This window comes from Bos indicus, chromosome 14, assembly GCF_029378745.1.
Source record: "Bos indicus isolate NIAB-ARS_2022 breed Sahiwal x Tharparkar chromosome 14, NIAB-ARS_B.indTharparkar_mat_pri_1.0, whole genome shotgun sequence".
NCBI lineage: Eukaryota > Metazoa > Chordata > Mammalia > Artiodactyla > Bovidae > Bos > Bos indicus.
Genome location: NC_091773.1, coordinates 12,476,893 through 12,495,209, shown reverse-complemented (window position 1 = coordinate 12,495,209; position 18,317 = coordinate 12,476,893). Strand labels below are relative to the sequence as shown.

Sequence of the window (18,317 nt, the reverse complement as noted above, 5' to 3'; positions counted from 1 at the left end):
AAATCAAAACAGCAATTCTGGCGAATGGGAGAGCGAAGCAATGCTCTACCCGAGCAGAGTAAACCATATGTACTGATAAAGACAGCCAAAGACTCAGTGCCTGTAAAAGGCTTCCAAGCCATCTTCCTCCATGAAGGTTAAATTAGGGGGTAACTGCAAACTCTCCTTGGTGCTGTCATATTCCTTTGTGAATTCAGTTGAGGGACTTCCCCAGTGATCCAGTGATTAGGACTCTGCCTTCCAGTGCAGCGGATGAAGGTTCGGTCCCTGGTTAGGGACTAAGATCCCACATCCCATGGGGTGTGGCCAAAAAGTGAAAAAGACAGCTGAGATTCTTTTAAAATTACCAAAACTTTGTCCATTTGCAACGTGTTGTCCTGATTGTTTAGCTTTAAGATGGCAGGTCTTGGCAAAATTCACTTGAGGACTTCGCTTCAGCCGCTGGATCTGCCTTGAAACATGGAAATCACTTTATTTTCCCACTCTGCTCTCTTTCCTTCTTTCACCAGAGCACATAGAACATTCCTGAACATGTATGCCACACAGGCAGACCTCCCCCTTTACCCGTTACAGTAGAAGCGCCTCGGGGGCAGGGGCTGTGTTTTTCATTTTGTTCTGTTCCTGGCACAAAGTTGCCGTTGAGAGAACTGAGTGAACAGATGATGTGCTGATTCCCTTCAGTTGCGTCCAACTCTTTGACCCTGTGGACTGTAGTCTGCCAGGATCCCCTGTCCATGGCATTCTCCAGGCAAGAATACTGGAGTGGGTTGCCATGCCCTCCTCCAGGGGATCTTACTAATCCAGGGATGGAACCCAGGTTTCCTGCAGCTTCTACACTGGCAGGCAGATTCTTTACTGCTGAGCCACTGGGGAAGCCCGAACAGATGACAGATGAATGAATACTAATCTATTTCCATTTTTCTCTCTCTCTCTTTTTTCCCCCAATCAATCACTTATTACATAAATAGTAACTGAATGTTTTTTAGCTTGGGGAAAAAAGGCTGTCCAGATAAGGCTAATGTTTTTTCTTGATCACAGCCCCCAATTCTTGTTTCTGCGTCCTTTCTGCTTAGGTTATCAGTTTGGCACACATCCTTGCAGAGCTTTCCAGTGCATTTACACACGCATGCACACACACACACACACACACACACACACACACAAACACACAGAGTCCTGTTTTTAATAAATAGATTTTTTTCTCAGCTTGCTTTCTCCTATGCAGCCATGTATCAAGGAGTGCTGTCCATGTCAGCTACCTTATTCTTGGCACTTGCTCTGTAGTTTTATTACATTTGTGTGGATATACTACCTTTTATTTGGACCAAGAGAATACACTCATTATCTGCTTTCATGCTCATTGCTGTTGAGGGTCCCTTCTCCTGTACACATTGACGGACTAACCATGTTCACTCCTGTCTCTTGGTAGCTACAATACATTTCAAGAGAATCAGCCACCTGCCTCCGAGATTACGCCAGACCTTTGGACAGAATCACGTGAGATGCTAAGGAGTGCCAGAGGAAACTGAACATCTGTGTCCGTAAGAAGCTGGGGAAGTGCATTTGGCCCTCAGAGTTCCACAGGACTGGATAGGGGGCGATGTTAGAGCCCGTGTCACCTCTGCCTGGAGCTGCTTGAGTTTCCTTGGGCAGGTCATTTCCTCTCGCTGTACCTTACTTTTCTCATCTGTATAGTGGGTTCAGTGAGCGTCCTTCAGCTCTTAGAGTCTGAATAACAGGGTTTAGATAGTACCACCAGATTGACATAAAGAATATATTAGCTTACATGCTGTTTTGTGTCAGAGTAGGAAAGGGGATATTTAAAACTATACTTAAATGTCTGTTTTAATTAACTAAATATATTTTATTTTAATTTAAAGATATTATACAATTTTAAAATAGAGATTTGTCCCAGAGCTCTTAAATGTCACAGTCTATGATTGTCCAGGCATGTATCTCCTTTGGGTCTTCCTCTTCTTTCTTTTTACTTTATTATCCAATTAAAATGTATGTATTTGTTCCCTTTGCTTTGTGCGGTCTTTTCCTTCTGAACAAGGCAGGGTGGTGCTGGGGAAGGGGACTCTGGACCCCTGAGTTCCACCTCCAGGTTTGTCTGAGTTACAGCTGTGTGTCCTTGGACAAGTCCCTCACCTTTCTGAGTTTCCATCTGTTTAGAGTATGAGTTCCAGTTAGCCAGGTATCCACTTGACAAAAAGCCGAAAACCACACCTTGATGTGTGGTTTCACCTGACATTTCTGAGCCCTGTCACCTGCGGATAGATCATCTCGCGAACTGATGAGACATCCTAAGAGACCACCAAAACTCATGCAGTGGTCTCATTTCACATGAGAATCGTGCAGCTGCCCAGGCCTCTGGTAACACACACCATCTTTCAGTGGGTTCCCAGGGAGGCCCCGAGAAGCTTCTGAGCTGCCATGATTCATCAGTAGTTTCCCCTCCCGAGCCCTGAGGCTAGGTTGATAGTGTGTATTCCCCTACTTGGAGATGCCACAGCAGTCACAGGGGCTGAATCACCCTCAGCCATGCTACCCTGGGGGTCCCAGTAAGGTTTCTCACGTGGGCCAGAGCTCTGGCCGCTTGTGTTGGCATTACACGTTGGTCTGGAGAGAACAGGGCTTCTGCAGGTGAAAGGTCGGGTGAATGGGTGTGAAAGCTGCGTGGGAGCTGAGCCCACAAGGTCTCTGGTAGGTTGGTTTTCTTGTTCCCAGCATAGTTTTGCACCCCTTCTGTGAGCTTTCTGTTTCTGAACACCCCTTGGGCCAAGCACTCCCTGATTGAGCAGGTCTGTCGGGAGAGAGTCCAGTCTGATGCTCTTCTCCTACCTGCACACCTTTGCTTCCTGCCCTGCTGGGTTTTCTCTGAGAAGACTTGACTCAGGTGCTCAACCCTCACTACCTTCCTTCCCTTTTCCCTTTTTTAAATGGAAGAGCGTGGACTTTATAGACTCTGAATTTGTCACCAAGCTTCCAAAAGCCTACTATAAACATTTTCCACATGAACCAAAATAAAAGGAAGAGCACAGTGAATGGAAAGAAAATCATTAACTTGGTACATAACTTAAAATCAGTTTAAAAAAAAAGAAGAAGAAAAGAATTATGGATTATTTCCATTTACCAAAGCACACTGCAAATTTTTCAACAGCTGCCCACCACGCCGTACTCCCAAACTGCCTCCACACCCCACCACCCTGTTTTGATGAAATAGGAGCGAATCTACTTTGTTGCAGAGAAACTCAGAGCAAGTTATAGTGTCTCTCCCTAATTTGATCCTCCTTTAATCTATCGATAGTGTTATAAATTCACAACCTGGAAACTTGAAGACATGAGTCAGCCTGACATATGATTCAAATATCCTCAATCTGAAATGCTTGATGTTGTGTGGGGTCTGGGTGGGAGGTATAGAACCAGAAATGAATTTCCTGACCCTCAAATTCAGCTTCAGTGAAGTCGCATGGGGGTGTAGTGGGGGGGCAGTTATTATCTTGTGGTTTGTGGGGATTCTTTCTGCCTTCCAAGATCTGCAATTCGTTGGACAGCGGGGAAACTCAAGGTGACCACAGGCCCAGGACTGCTAGAATGAGTTCCAATTTATGCCTCCTTGTCCTGCCTTTTTTTGCCCAGATAACCTGTTTTTCTACTCCCCAGAATATAGGATTCTGTGGTGACTAGATGAGGAGTTCTCAAAGGTCAGAGGTTTCATTTTATTCATAAGTACATCCCCAGTAAATAAAGGCTTGCTGAGTTGGGTGAGTGAGTAAATTCTTCACCGCCTCTCTTGGTCTCTGAATTTCTGTTTCCCATCTATCTTTGTATGCCTAGGCTAACTACTGATTCTTGTTCTCAATTGTGTCTTTTGACTAAGCCTGAGCTTCAGATGGCAGTTGATTTGGTTCCATGTACACAACCTGCCCTTGCAGCTCTGTGACTTTCAGTGAGTTCTCCAGATGAGTTACAGCGTATCAGAGCACCGAGAACAGTGGCTTCCAGAGGCAGTAAAGGCCTAAGAAATGGCAATGGAGGTGGAGACGGTGCTATTGTTAATAGGTGTCTGGCATTGCCACCTGTTTTTGTCTTAGCTTTTCCTAGTTAAAAGATTCATAGACCTTTTTTTAAAGAAGGTGATATCAAAATCTCTTAAGAAATTGGGCACAGACTAGAAAAGCTAACTGTGCCATCATGATCTTTGGCAGCACAGTAGCAATTATCATTATCAGTGTACTAAAAGGCATCGGTGGTGTTTTACGCCAAGTTTTTCCATAGTGGTAATCTTTAGGAGCATTCCTTTTTTTTTTTTTTTTCCACTTGCCTTTTGCTGCAAGCATTGTTCATGTTATTTCAGAATCTTTTCTGCTACGACTTTCTAATTTGCGTTTGTCCACTTGGTTATTGGTAACTATAGATGGCTTCCATTTTCCCCTCTGTGAGTGAAGTTTTCCTTCTGCTAGGCCCTACATTTCAAGAGACTCTCAGAAGTAAAATCACTGAATCAAAAGATACAAATGTTGTCAAAATCTATCTTTATCTATATTAAAAAAACATAGACTGTTAGAGAGAAATTTTAGGTTTACAAGAAGCTACAGAGAGCTCCCATTTACTAGCCCTCCCGCAATTCCGCATATTCTTAACATTTTGTATTAGTATGGCACATTTGTTGTAATTTATGAACCAATATTGATATATGACGATGGACTAAAGACTATGGTTTACGTATAGGGTTCACTCTTTATATTGCACAGTTCTGCGTTTTTGACAAATGCATAATTTTATGTATCTGCCATTACAGTTTCACATAGAATATTTTCACTCCTCTAAAAATGCCCTGTACTTCACCTATTAATCTCTCTCCCCATCCTCCCAAACCCATGGCTACCACTGATCTTTTACTTTCTTCATAGTTTTGCTTTATCCAGAACATCACTTAGTTAGAATTATACAGCATGCAGCCTCTTTTGTTTGACTTCTTTCACTTAGTAATATGGGTTTGAAACTCCTTCGTGTCTTTTCGTGGCTTGATAGCTCATTTCTTTTTAGTACTGAATAATTCCTATTGTATGGCTGTAGTGTAGTTTAATTATCAGTTCTCCTACTGAAGGACATCTTCGTTGTTTCCAAGTTTGGACAATTTTAAATAAAGCTAGTATAAACATTTGTGTGCACGTTTTTGAGTGGACATACATTTTTAACTCATTTGGGTAAATCTCGTGAAGCAAGATTGCTGGATCACATGGTAAGGCTATTTTTGCTTTGTAAGAAATTGTCAAAGCTTTATATTTTGAACGTTTATTAAGCGATTTTAGTTATAATACCACTAACACAGTTAATCATCAAAATAACCTCTGGGTTGGAAGTTATTAGTTTCACCTTCTGATTAATGTTATCAGGATTTATTACTGAAAAGAGTTTTGAAGGTCTTTAAACCTCTTAGCTTCCTGAGAGCAAAATCTGCCTCTGGTGTCACCTCCAAGGCCTCCATGGCATAGTGTATGCAATAGGTGTTCAATTAATGTTCATTACACATCACAAAACCACCTCACGGCGCAAATAAAAACATGGAGATCCAAAAAAGGAAAGCAAAGTGCTTCTGGCCAAACATCATTTTACTCACGGCAGAAACTATGCTAAGAGTTAACTCATGCTTTGTCAATTTTTGGACCAACATTCTGAGTGACCAGACTCTCGATCATTGTGTGTGCTAAGTTGCTTCAGTCGTGTCCAACTCCTTGCGACACTATGGACTGTAGCCCACCAGGTTCCTCTGTCCATGGGATTCTCCAGACAAGAATACTGGAATGGGTTGCCATGCCCTCCTCCAGGGGATCTTCCTGACCTAGGATCGAACCCTCATCTCTAAAGTCTCCTGAATTGGCAGGCAGGTTCTTTACCACTAGCGCCACCTGGGAAGCCCCTCTGGATCACTAAATTCAAGCAAATCGAGCTTCAGGACTCAGACATCCATACTTACGGTCGTAATAAACACCATCTCCTCACTTGCAATCCCACCCACTACCATGTCTCCCAGAGACACCTGAAGTGATGTGTTCAAGTAGATAGAGTACTTTGTGCCTACAAAGTCTCATAGCAAGCAAAGGTAGCAATAACAGTAATAATAATGACAACAATAAAAAAAAAGTCAAGAATTCTTGATTGCTTACATGTTTTCAGGCTGTTTACATGTATTATTTCATTTCAGCATCACAGCTACTCTCTGGTTAGACACAATTAAATTAGTGACAATTTATTGGAATGCTGTAGTCCATGGGGTTGCAGAGTCAGACACGACTAAGTGACTGAACTGAAGTGAACTATTGAAATGTGATTAATAAACCACTACAGTGGGTTGCCATGCCCTCCTCCAGGAGATCTTCCCAACCCAAGGATCAAACCCACATCTCCTGAAGCTCTTGCACTGCAGGTGGATTCTTTCTGCTGAGCCACTGGGGAGTTCCTTAACGAACAACAATTTAGAGGTAAGAAAATTGAGCCTCAAGGAGGTTGAATAGCTTGCTCAAGGCTCCACAACTCTTAGTGGAAAGCCAAATGTCCATCCAGTCTTGAGTCCACTGAGCCGCAACTTGAGAACATGAGATGTAGAGTCAGATGGAACTGGATTAGTATTCTGGGGCTAATCATTTTGCCAGCTATGTGCCCTTGACCTTGTGATTTCTAACTGCAATGAATCTCCATCTGTAAAATGGGAATATTAATAATTACCTGTGGCAAATGCTTTCTGCTTTCTCCTCAGTAACCATTGCCTCTGCACTGCACAGAAACTTTATAGGCTCAGGTCTCCTCAGAAGGAGGCTCCAGATCTCAAGGAAGAAAAGCCCCAATCCCAGCCTCATGAGATGAATCAAGATTGGTTTAAACCAGATATATATGGTAACAGCAGGTATGTTATCTAGTTTTGTTAGGGGAAGCATGCTAAGGAGATGAAGCACACACATACCTCCCCCCAACTGGGAGGGGTCATTCTTATCTTTTTTTCTGAGTGGATCTTGGACATAATAGCTGGAGGTGCAGCAGCCATCTTGCAACCATGAGGTGACAAGCCAACAGACAAACGGGGGAGCAGAAAAGAAAGAGTCTGGATCTTTTATTGCCTAGTTAAGTGGTTCCACCAGCCTAAGACAGAAGACTACATTCAGACATATTAAAATGATTCTTACTGGTTTATGCCACTCTAAGGGCTTCTCTGGTGGCTCAGACAGTGAAGAATCCTCCTGCAATGCAGGAGACCTGCGTTCTGTCCCTAGGTCAAGAAAATCCCCTGGAGAAAGGAATGGCTACCTATCCCAGTACTCTTGCCTGGAGAATCACACGAACAAAGGAGCCTGGCAAGCTACAGTCTAGGGGCTTGCAAAGAGTTAGACACAACTGAGCGACTAAGCACACGTCGCATGGGCACACACACACACACGCCACTCTAAGCAGAGTTGTCTTTTATTTGCAGCTGAAAGCATTTCTAATGGATATATAGACTTCCACCAGAGCACAGGGTTAGGGAGTTTCATGTGGTGCTCAAAAACCCAAATACCAGAGCCAGAGTTTCTGAGTTTTGATCTAAGCTCTGCCACTAACAAGCTGCATGACCCGGCAAGTCACCCAGCTTCTCTGTGACTTGATGTCCTTGTCTATAAAATCCTCACTAAAAGTATGTGAGTTTTGTATAAAGGACAATACCAGTGCATGCCTTGTACTGTTATTAGGAGCATTAAATGACTAAATGTTTTATAAAATGGTTAGAACATTGCCTGACACATAGTAAGTGGCTATACACTTGTTTGTCAAGAAAAGAAAAATTGAGAGAAAAATTAACCACTATCAAAGTCTTGATCTGACCATCAGGCCTCTTGTGCTATTTAAGAAGAATATTGACCATGTTGCCACTGAAACCCATGGAGCATGAAAATGCCCCTAAAGTCAGCCTCAAACCAGCAACAGTAGTGGTTTCTTTTTGACAGAAAATGCTCCTCGGAGAACACTGACTGGTAAAGAAGGAGGGGCTGTGACTATCAAGTCGTGTCATGAAGTGAAAGACCAAAATACCCAGACTTGCCCATGCAAATGGGTGTGGGTCTCCCCTGGCGGCCCTTTTAGAAGATTCTAGACATTTTTGAACTTGTTTTTGAAAGGGTCTTTCCAGCCAGTGGCTTATTTTTTTGCATCTCCTCGCATCTTTCTTGCCAGTGGTTGGGAGGGTAAGGATGTGGAGGGAGGGTGATGCCAGCGGTCCAGGCCCTTCCGTGCCAGGAAGGATGAGCCCCCTGGCCAGCATGGAATGGAGCAGGTTTCACCTGGGTCTTTTCCACTTTCTACAACCCACATAGTGACCCTCCGTAGAGATTAGATTTGAATTTGGGCAATGACTGAGTGCTTTTGGAAACCTAGCGTGTTCATGAGGGCTAAGAATCAATCGGAAGGTGTGTCCATTATCAAATCCTGTGGAATCTGCCTTCAGACTACATACTCATCCCAGGCCTCTACTTTCTACCAATGACAGTCCAGACCAAGCCACCACTAGCTTCTGCTTGGATTCCTGCAGAAGCCTGTGTCCTACCTGGCCTTTCTGTTTCTACTCTACCTACCCCGCCTTTGCCCTCAGCAGTCAGGGGGACTCTTTTAAAAGGGTAAAACAGATTTCCCCGGTGGTCCAATGGTTAAGACTTCACCTTCCAGCGGCCGTGGTTTCGATCCCTAGTTCCCTGGAGGAACTAAGATCCCACATGCCGCAGACATTCAGGGAAAAAAAAATAATAAAAGGGTAAACCAAATCATGGCACTCATCTGCTCAAACTTTCCAATGGAATCCCATCTCACTTAGAATGAAATCTGAGGTTGTTAGTATGACTCACAACACCCTCTCTGCCACTTTCCCCATTGCTGACCTTACTCTCCACACTGGCCTTCTTGCCACAGGCCAAACATACCTGAGTGCAGGTTGGCCTCAGGGCCTTTGCACGTTATGGTTCCCTTCTCTGGGACTCTGTTCCTTGTATTTCCTGCCTGGCTCATTTCCTCATTTCATGCAGGTGTCTGCTCAGATGTCAACTCTCACAGAGGCCTTCTCTGACCATCCCCTGGAACTTATCTTCCTTCACTTCTCATTTTCTGTTATTAACCATAATTCTTAGGACTCACTGATATTATTACAGATTTGGTGACTTTTTATTTATTTATTTTTAATTAACTATTTATTTTTTGCCATTCCAAGTGGCATGCAAAATCTTAGTTCCCTGAACAGGGATCGAACCCAGCACTCTTGAAATGGAAGAACAAAATCTTAACCACTGGACCACTGGGGAAGTCCCTTGGTGACTTTTTACATCACCATCAGAATATCAGCCCGGAAAGGAAAGAGGCATTGTTTTGTCCATTCAGGTGTCCACAGAACCCAGAACATTGTGTAACTGATGCTCAGTAAATACTAAGTTAGATAACACAATGTGTGTCTGGTTAGCGATAAATGGTGTCTGACAAAGTTCTAAGCCTGATGTCTCTTGTGATCCTGATAAGTTGGCCCTGATTCTACTTCCCAGAAAACTCGGGATACATTCTGAACAACAAAAGCAACACTGGACCAGTGTTTTAAAAAATCCAAAGAGAATACTTTGAAAGTGAACATATAGGTGCCTGAATGCTTCCTCCTGCATTTGTTTTCAAATCATCTACAGAAAGCAGTGGCACCCCACTCCACTTAGGAACTTAGGAGTTCCATGGAAACTCCATGGTTCCCAGCACATACTTTATTGCCTCAAACCTAAGGTCGCTAAGAGTCGGACACGACTGAGCGACTTCACTTTCACTTTTCACTTTAATGCATTGGAGAAGGAGGTGGCAACCCACTCCAGTGTTCTTGCCTGGAGAATCCCAGGGACGGCGGAGCCTGGTTGGCTTCCATCTATGGGGTCACACAGAGTCAGACACGACTGAAGCGACTTAGCAGCAGCAGCAGCACATCACATTTAGTTCTTTTTCTCCCTTCCTTTGAACCTGGGTACCAGACAAACAGTCCCACACATGGTGTCTTTGCATCACTCAGACCAGGATTCTCATCTGTGGTGGTTTAAAAACAAAACAACCCCATTCCTTGACATTCTCCCCATGAAAGATGGGATTTATATCATTTACTTGAGTCTCGGTGATTGTTCAAGCGGCGATGGTCATGCAGCGTCTTCAGGTTTCCTTAGACACTCAGTCTGGGGACTCACAGAGACTGCCTTGCTGAAGAAGCTGCATGGAGGTGCTCTGGTCTGTGGTCTCAGCTGAGCTCCCAGCCAGCTCCCCAGGCTTGGCTGATAGCCATGCAAGCTGTCATTTTGGATGTTTAGATCATCTGTACTTTCAAATGACCACAGCCTGATATCTGACTACAAGGGCATGGGAAACCCCAGTGAGAACCACCCAGCCTAGCCCTTCCCAGATCCCCATCAAACAGGCATGAGTAACGTAAAGTGATTGTCGTTTTACAAGGCTAAGCTTTGTAGTTGTTTGCACTCAGCGATAGGAACTAGAAGTCCACGCTCTTCTCCCTCATACGAGGCAGTCGTAAGTGTTTCCTAAATATTCTGGGCATCAGAGCTCATACGTAAGTGAGGAGTGACAATATGTTTATGTGGTGGTTGCTTAGAGGAAAAGCAAGGTTTGTTTTAAACTTCACATGCTTCCCAGCACATAGTTTATTGCCTCAAACCTAAGATGCTATCAGTTATACAACTCATGACTAATTTGTGTGCTAGAAGAGATGTGTGTGCATGCTCAGTCATGTCTGACTCTTTGTGACCCCGTGGACTATAGCCCACCAGGATCCTCTGGTCCTTTCCCAGGCAAGAACACTGGCGTGTGCTGCCATTTCCTTCTCCAGGGGATCTACCTAACCCAGGGATTGAATCTGCATCTACTGCATCGGCAGGTGGATTTTTTTTACCACTCAGCCACCAGGGAAGCCCAAATAGACTTCTAAGTGCCATTGATTGTAGGACACATACCATTTTTGGAGATGCTGAAATTTGAAAAGATGTATATATTAGGACCTTTGATTTAAAGAGTGAATAACATAAACACCTAGTTAAGCCTGGACACAGAACAAGACCCACTCAGCCAAATTTGAGGTTTTGAGGACCAAGAGGAGATCTTAAAGAAAATGCACCTTTGTATGAAAGTCTCTAATTAGCCATGCCATTCTGTACACTATAAACAAAGATTAACGGAGACAACCTGCGGTCCAGGCAGAAAGCGCCTTCCTTGGGCAGCTGTCTAATGGTTTCAATTCAGGTAACATTGCATCACAGTTATTTAGCAGAAGTGTATTTTGCAAGAGGGATGAAGGCAGATCCCCAAATCTGGCTGTGAGTAGGCAAGTTCTTTTCAGTGGAAACTCTTCTCTAGTAATGGTAATAGACCAAGTCCCATTTCTCTTTGATTTGGGAGTCTCTTCTTTTTTAGAACTTGATGTAGTTATTTCTTAAGACCTGTCAGCCAAGGAGCAGAAGGGGTCTGAGCAGAAAGACGGAGGAGACTCAAGCCATGTCAACCAGAGAAGAAATGCAAAGAAGCATCAGAGTGCTAGCAGGCACCGAGAGGGAGTCAGTACAGCTCCCAGAGTTAGTGTGTTGGCCCTCATTTGAAAGGTGAGCCTCCTTCAGGACAAGAGAGGTTAAGTCTCTTGCTCTGAGTCACACAGCTTCATTACATCCACTTAGTCCATCAGACACAGAGCCTGTGCTCTTACCCACAGTGCTGTGCTGGTCAGAATGTTTGCAGAGACATGGAAATAAATTCAAAGGAGACTCCAGGAAGCCCAGGTCTGTGGGCACAGCGGTCTTTACAGCCTTACCTAAACAGGGAATTCATTTCCACCTATGAGGCTTTTCTTGTCTCCTCCTCTTCCTATGAAAATCAAAGCATCTTTCAAGGCCCAGCTCTAATGGGGCAACTGAACCCTTGTTCCTGCAGGGAGATTCCTGGCTGCACTTGGATCCGGGTTCATTGTCCCTGGGACAAGTTTGGCAGCCCTCCTGGTGTCGGTGGCTTTTATTAGACTGGAAGTTTCTTGAGGCTCTGGGATTAGACTGAATTAGAATCCTACCTCTGTGATTTATGATGTGTGTCTTTGGGCATGTTTCTTAGCCTTCCTGGGCTTTAGTGTTGCTAAATCTTTGAAATGGGAATAGCCTGAGTATCCACTTTTCAGGACTGTCTTGAAAATGAAGTGTGTTTGGTTAGGTCGCATGGTAAGGGCTTGGTATTGCTTGTTATTATATAGAGAAACTGGGAAAGTATCCTTATGGACCCACTCACTTAGTTCTCACAACCAGCCTAGCAGGTGCTTTTACCACCAGCCCCGTTTTACAGGAAACTGGGGTGAAGTAATTTGCTCACAGCCTCACAGCTAGAATAAGACAGAACTTTATTCTTATCTTTTTGAACTCCTCTCTCAATGGAATCTCGCTGGAAATCTTCCATGGAATGAATTCTGAGGAGGTTTTATCATGTACCAACCTCAGCAGTTCAATTTAGTTCAGTTGTTTGGTCATGACCAACTCTGTGGCCCCATGGACTGTAGCATGCCAGGCCTCCCTGTTCATCACCAACTCCTGGAGCATACTCAAACTCATGTCTATCCAGTCGGTGATGCTATCCAATCATCTCATCCTCTGTCATCCCCTTCTCCTCCTGCCCTCAATCTTTCCTAGCATCAGGGTCTTTTCAAATGAGTCAGCTCTTTGCATCAGGTGGCCAAAGTATTGGAGTTTCAGCTTCAGCATCAGTCCTTCTAATGAATATTCAGGACTGATCTCCTTTAGGATGGACTGGTTGGATCCCCTTGCAGTCCAAGGGATTCTAAAGAGTTTTCTCCAACACCACAGTTCTAAAACATCAATTCTTCTGCACTCAGCTTTCTTTATAGTCCAACTCTCACATTCATACATGGCTACTGGAAAAACCGTAGCTTTGACTAGACGGACTTTTGTTGTCAAAGTAATGTCTCTGCTTTTTAATACGCTGTCTAGGTTTGTCATAACTTTTGTTCCAAGGAGCAAGTGTCTTTTAATTTCATGGCCGCAGTCACCATCTACAGTGATTTTGGAGCCCCCAAAATAAAGTCTGTCACTGCTTACACTGTTCCCCATCTATTTGCCGTGAATGATGGGACCAGATGCCATGATCTTAGTTTTCTGAATGTTGTGTTTTAAGCCAACTTTTTCATTCTCCTCTTTCACTTTTATCAAGAGGATCTTTAGTTCTTCGCTTTCTGCCATAAGACTGGTATCATCTACGTATCTGAGGTTATTGATATTTCTCCCGGCAATCTTGATTCCAGCTTGTGCTTCATCCAGCCCAGCATTTCTCATGACATATTCTGCGTATAAATTAAATAAGCAGGGTGACAATATACAACCTTTGACGTACTCCTTCCCTGATTTGGAACCAGTCTATTTTTCCATGTCCAATTCTAACTGTTGCTTCTTGACCTGCAAACAGATTTCTCAGACCTACATACTTCTTCCTGCATATGTCTCTTAACCTGCATGCATCCTTCTTCCTCAAGAAATGTTAATTAAACTCCCTCAACAAAATGAATTAGATTCTATTTGCCAGAGAACATTCTGAGTAAATAGAGTAGAAGCCATTGACAGGTCAAGCTCTTGCCTCATACCTGGCTAGCCCCTTGAGAAGCTTGGGGTTCCTAAGAGTGGAGAGTGGGGAGGGACCCCATTTTGGCAGCATAGTGGTATCCTGTCTCATTGTGGATCTGGTGAAAGTTGAGGGGCTCAGAGGGGGCCCCAAATAAGCACAGTGCCCCAGCTCACTGCACAGACGGGGCAATGAGTGGCGTGATGGGTGCAGCTGTGTCCTTGGCTGGCAGTCGACCTTCACTGCAACAGCCACAGAAGGATCATAGCCATGATGGAGAAAGACACTGGGGCGGAAATGCTTGAGGACCTGCTCTGTCCACTAAGAACACTAAGAGACTTCTCCCAAACAATTGGGTGTTTTCTCCACATCTACTCTTGCTAACTTTTATTTTTTTCCCATTGTCCTCAGAGATGTTCTGTATGATTTTAGTCCTTCAAAATGTATCGAGACTTATTTTATGGCTCAGCATATGGTTGACCTGAAGGAATGTTGCCCATGCACTTGAAGGCATACCCTCCGGGTTTGGGGTGGGGGTGTTCCCTGGATGGTAGGGAACATCCTGTGTTCCCGGCTCTTGTGCAAGGTCCGGTTGTCTGACTGATGGACAAATGTCATCACACTGCGTGCTCTCAGGGGAGGGGAATGAGGGACCGACTGTCCATGTGGGTGAGAGAACATGGCCAGCCCCTGACCCCAGGAGGCAGACCTTATGCCAACTCGTCATCCACATAGCCCAAGTGAGAAAAAAAGGCCATGATTCTAAATAGACCTCTGAGGCCAAGAGAAAAGATCTTAGAGATTTGCTGGAGGGAAGGGAAATATCCCCGTGGACTTGAGGAGAGCTTGCTCTTCCTGCCTGCTCTCTTGTGCATTCAGCAAACACTTATCAGAGACTTGCTCTTCCTAGTTGCAGTGCAGTGATGCCTAGCAGGGCAAGGGGCATCATGGGAAAAGGCTGTACATATCAGAATAGAGTCATTCTTGCTTTGTTTGTCTCTCCTCTTAGTTACGCACATCCACAGGCAAAGCAGGAGGGTTTCCATCAGGAAGCTGAAAGGTGGGGCAACATACTGCTATCTGGAAACCTATGAGAAACCTTCAGGGAATTATGTCTTGAAGCACAAGGGACTCATGCATTCCTAAGGACTGGTCCTTCCAGGTTCAGAGAGTTTTGGAATTTTTTCTTTTCTTTTTTTTTTTTGGTGCCTTGGACCCTTTTGGGAGAAGGCAATGGCATCCCACTCCAGTACTCTTGCCTGGAAAATCCCATGGACAGAAGAGCCTGGTAGGCTGCAGTCCATGGGGTCGATAAGAGTCAGACATGACTGAGTGACTTCACTTTCACTTTTCACTTGCACGCGTTGGAGAAGGAAATGGCAACCCACTCCAGTGTTCTTGCCTGGAGAATCCCAGGGACGGGGGAGCCTGGTGGGCTGCCATCTATGGGGTCCCACAGAGTCGGACACGACTGAAGTGACTTAGCAGCGGCAGCAGCAGGACCCTTTTGACTTTTCAGAATAATGCTTTCAAAATGCATATTAAAATGCATATTATAGAACACTCAGGATTACAAAGGAAAGCAATTACGTTGAAACACAGTTCTATGCGTGGACCTCCGTGTCCCTCCCCGGGAGAGGGGGCCCAGCTTTTAGGAAAGGGTGGCAGGATTCTTGGTTGACAAGAAACATAGTGCCTCCCCAGGTTGGTAACTCTATGTTTATGGAACTGATTACCTCTGAGGCAGGCAGGATGGGAGGTTTTGCTTTCAAATAGGTTTGGGGAATACTGGAGTGGGTAGCTGTTCCCTTCTCCAGGGGATCTTCCCAACTCAGGGATCGAACCCAGGTCTCCTGCATTCCAGGCAGAGCCACCAGGGAAGTCCAAGAATACTGGAGTGGGTAGCCTATCCCTTCTCTAGTGGATCTTCCCGACCCAGGAATCGAACCAGGGTTTCTTGCATTGCAGGTGGATTCTTTGCTGACTGAGCTATCAGGGAGGCCTTACAGAAGACTGTCTTCACCTGCCTTTGGTGAGTTCAATGTTTCTATTTCTTTGCACTCCAGACTGAGTGTCTTAACTTCTAGAAATAAGCCAGATTGCCTCAGCTGAGTTTTCTACCTATTACATTTCCTTGGTTGTTCCCTGAATGGAGGGAGGGTAATGAACTGGCAAGAGAATGAATGGGTGAGGTTGAAGGCTGACTGTGCTGGGATGGAGGAAGGCCTGGGGCTGGGTGATCAGAGAATATGTTTTTGGGGTAGACTTTGTTGTCACCTGATGCAACTCTAGGTGGGTGTGCACTAAAAAGAGAGTGTAGCCCAGGAGAGTGGAGTGACTCTTTATTATTTATTTTATTTCATTTTGGAGGGGGGGGGGGGGCGGTGACTCCTGATGGGAGCTGAAGAGAAGCCTGAGGTTCAGAGAAGACCCATGCTGTAGTCGGGTAGGTGGCAGAGGCTGTGTGCCTCATGAGAACCAGATGCCAGTTAGGAAGGAACTATTGGCAGCCATTTTGCTTATATCCCTCATTCCCACCACTACTCTAGAACCCAGGAATCTGCATTAATTAACAGACACTGAACATACTTAATCCAAGGTCAACCAGCTCCAGCGAGAAGCGGTAGAGCTAAGATCAGATTCCACACAGTCCCAGAATCTGAGATCTTTGTTTCCATGACCCCGTGCCCAGCTGCCCCTCTTTAGCACAGAGGCCATGGGTGTACCTCCTGGGATCAGGTTGCCTGGGGTCAAATTCCAGCTCCACTGTGGAATAGCTCAAGGATCCATGGCAAACTCTTGACCCTCATCTGTAAAATGGGATGATTTTAGTACTTTCTTTATGGACTTTTCTTTTTATACTTTTTTTTTTTTTTTTTTTGCCATGCTGAGCTGCATATGGGGTTTTAATTCCCTGACCAAAGGTTGAACCCCTGCCCCCCTGCTGTAGAAGTGCAGAGTCCTAACCACTAGACTGCCAGGGAAGTCCCAAGGACTTCTCTTGATGATCTAAGAGATAGTGCATGTACAGCTTCTGAGACCTCCCAAGTCTGTCATGCACATGTTCCATAAATGCTGGCATGTGATTATTACCAGCCCAGCAGGACAGGGAAGCTGTTAGCGGGCCCCTGGTGTGTGACTCGTCCTCTGTTTACTCCTCTGACTGTCCTAACTGGCAGGCGTTCGTGAACTTGTTTTTTTGGTACGAAGGTTGCCCTGGTGTTCTGGAGTGACCCGGCAGGGCTGAGATGATTATACAACTCTACGTGCCAGGCCAAGTTCAGCACTAGCCTTGGCAGCCTGCTAAGCCAGTGCCGCTTGGATAGAGCCACTACCTTTCAGAGCCTGCTCGCTCACTCTGGAAAGCTTGACCTTTGCTCAGAATCGCCTTCCAACCCCCACGTCACCCAGCAGGCTCGTTCACCCGCTCCTCCCCTGCACGCACGCATGTGGCCTTCTTCCCATCCAGGGAGATAACAGGGACTCCAGTGTCCCCCAGACTCAGATTCTTCCTTCATCTCTTTTTCTCTTCTACTGAATGTCCCCTGGGGTGTGTCTCATACACTAGAGGAGTATCATAAAGATGTGAAAAGGTTTTGAAGAACAAAGGTTGTAGCATCCAACAGCCTGGGTCTAATCCTAGCTGTGGACTCAGCACGGCACAGAGCGACTGCTTATACTTGAGATTTTTTTGTGGCATATTGTGTAATATTACACACACATATATATATATATATATATATATATATAATAACTTCTCATCAGGTTATAAAGATTAAATAGTTAAATAGGATAGCCTGTGAAAACATATTGCCAGCACTCAATGCTAACCATTATTTGTTATTCGTTGTTCGGTCACTCTTGTGTGATTCTTTGTGACCCCATGAATGGCAGCCCACCAGGCTTCCCTGTCCTTAACTATCTCCGGAGTTTGCTCAAACTCATATATATTGAGTCGGTGATGCCATCCGGCCATCTCATCCTCTGTAGCCCCCTTCTCCTGTTGCCTTCAATCTTTCCCAGCATCAGGGTCTTTTCCAATTAGTCGGCTCTTTGTATCAGGTGGCCAAAGTATTGGAGCTTCAGCATCAGTCTTTCTGGTGAATATTCAGGGCTGATTTCCTTGTGGTTTGATCTCCAAATGTGACCATTATTCACAGTCATAGAGAAAACTTGGGATGTATCTTCAATCAAGACTTTGTGACCTCAGGGTCTCAGTTTCACAACCTCAAGCAGGACTGCTCATGGCCACCCTGGTGTGAGTATCAGGATATAAAAGGGGTGAAGAAGCTGGGCCTTCCCAGGGTCAAGAATTGGACAGAGCTCTGTTCCTCTCTGTGCACCAGGTGCCTGAGCTTAAACCTGGAAGAACCATCTACCTCCATTTTCACCCCTTCACCTGTTAAGGTAGGAATTTGGGCTCAGCAAACCCTCCCAGCACCATGGGGGCTGCAAACTCTCTGGCTGAGAATGTCCAGCTGGTGGTCAGCCCCTCTCCTGTGTGGAATTTTCTCCCCTACCCCCTTTCAACACCCCCTTCTAGCACCTTCTGAAACCAGTCATACTCTTAAACTAAGGCACTTGGCCCCCAAGAATTTCCAGCTCCCTGAAGCTCATCCGCTCCCCCAGGCAGGAGTCTCAGGTTTTCCTCTGGCTAGCAC

At 45.0% G+C, this 18,317-nt stretch overlaps 1 non-coding gene across 45 annotated transcripts in view; it reads left to right on the top strand.

The window, feature by feature from the left end:
• LOC109568581 (uncharacterized) overlaps nucleotides 1-18,317 on the top strand; it is a 252,126-nt gene that overhangs the window by 220,667 nt on the left and 13,142 nt on the right. For all 45 annotated transcript variants that reach the window (XR_011570534.1, XR_011570532.1, XR_011570526.1 and 42 more), the window contains 5 exons: nucleotides 1,430-6,488; nucleotides 6,764-6,910; nucleotides 15,625-15,688; nucleotides 17,817-17,914; nucleotides 18,003-18,063. This is a non-coding gene — a transcript (uncharacterized protein). The remainder of the gene's footprint in view (nucleotides 1-1,429; nucleotides 6,489-6,763; nucleotides 6,911-15,624; nucleotides 15,689-17,816; nucleotides 17,915-18,002; nucleotides 18,064-18,317) is intronic.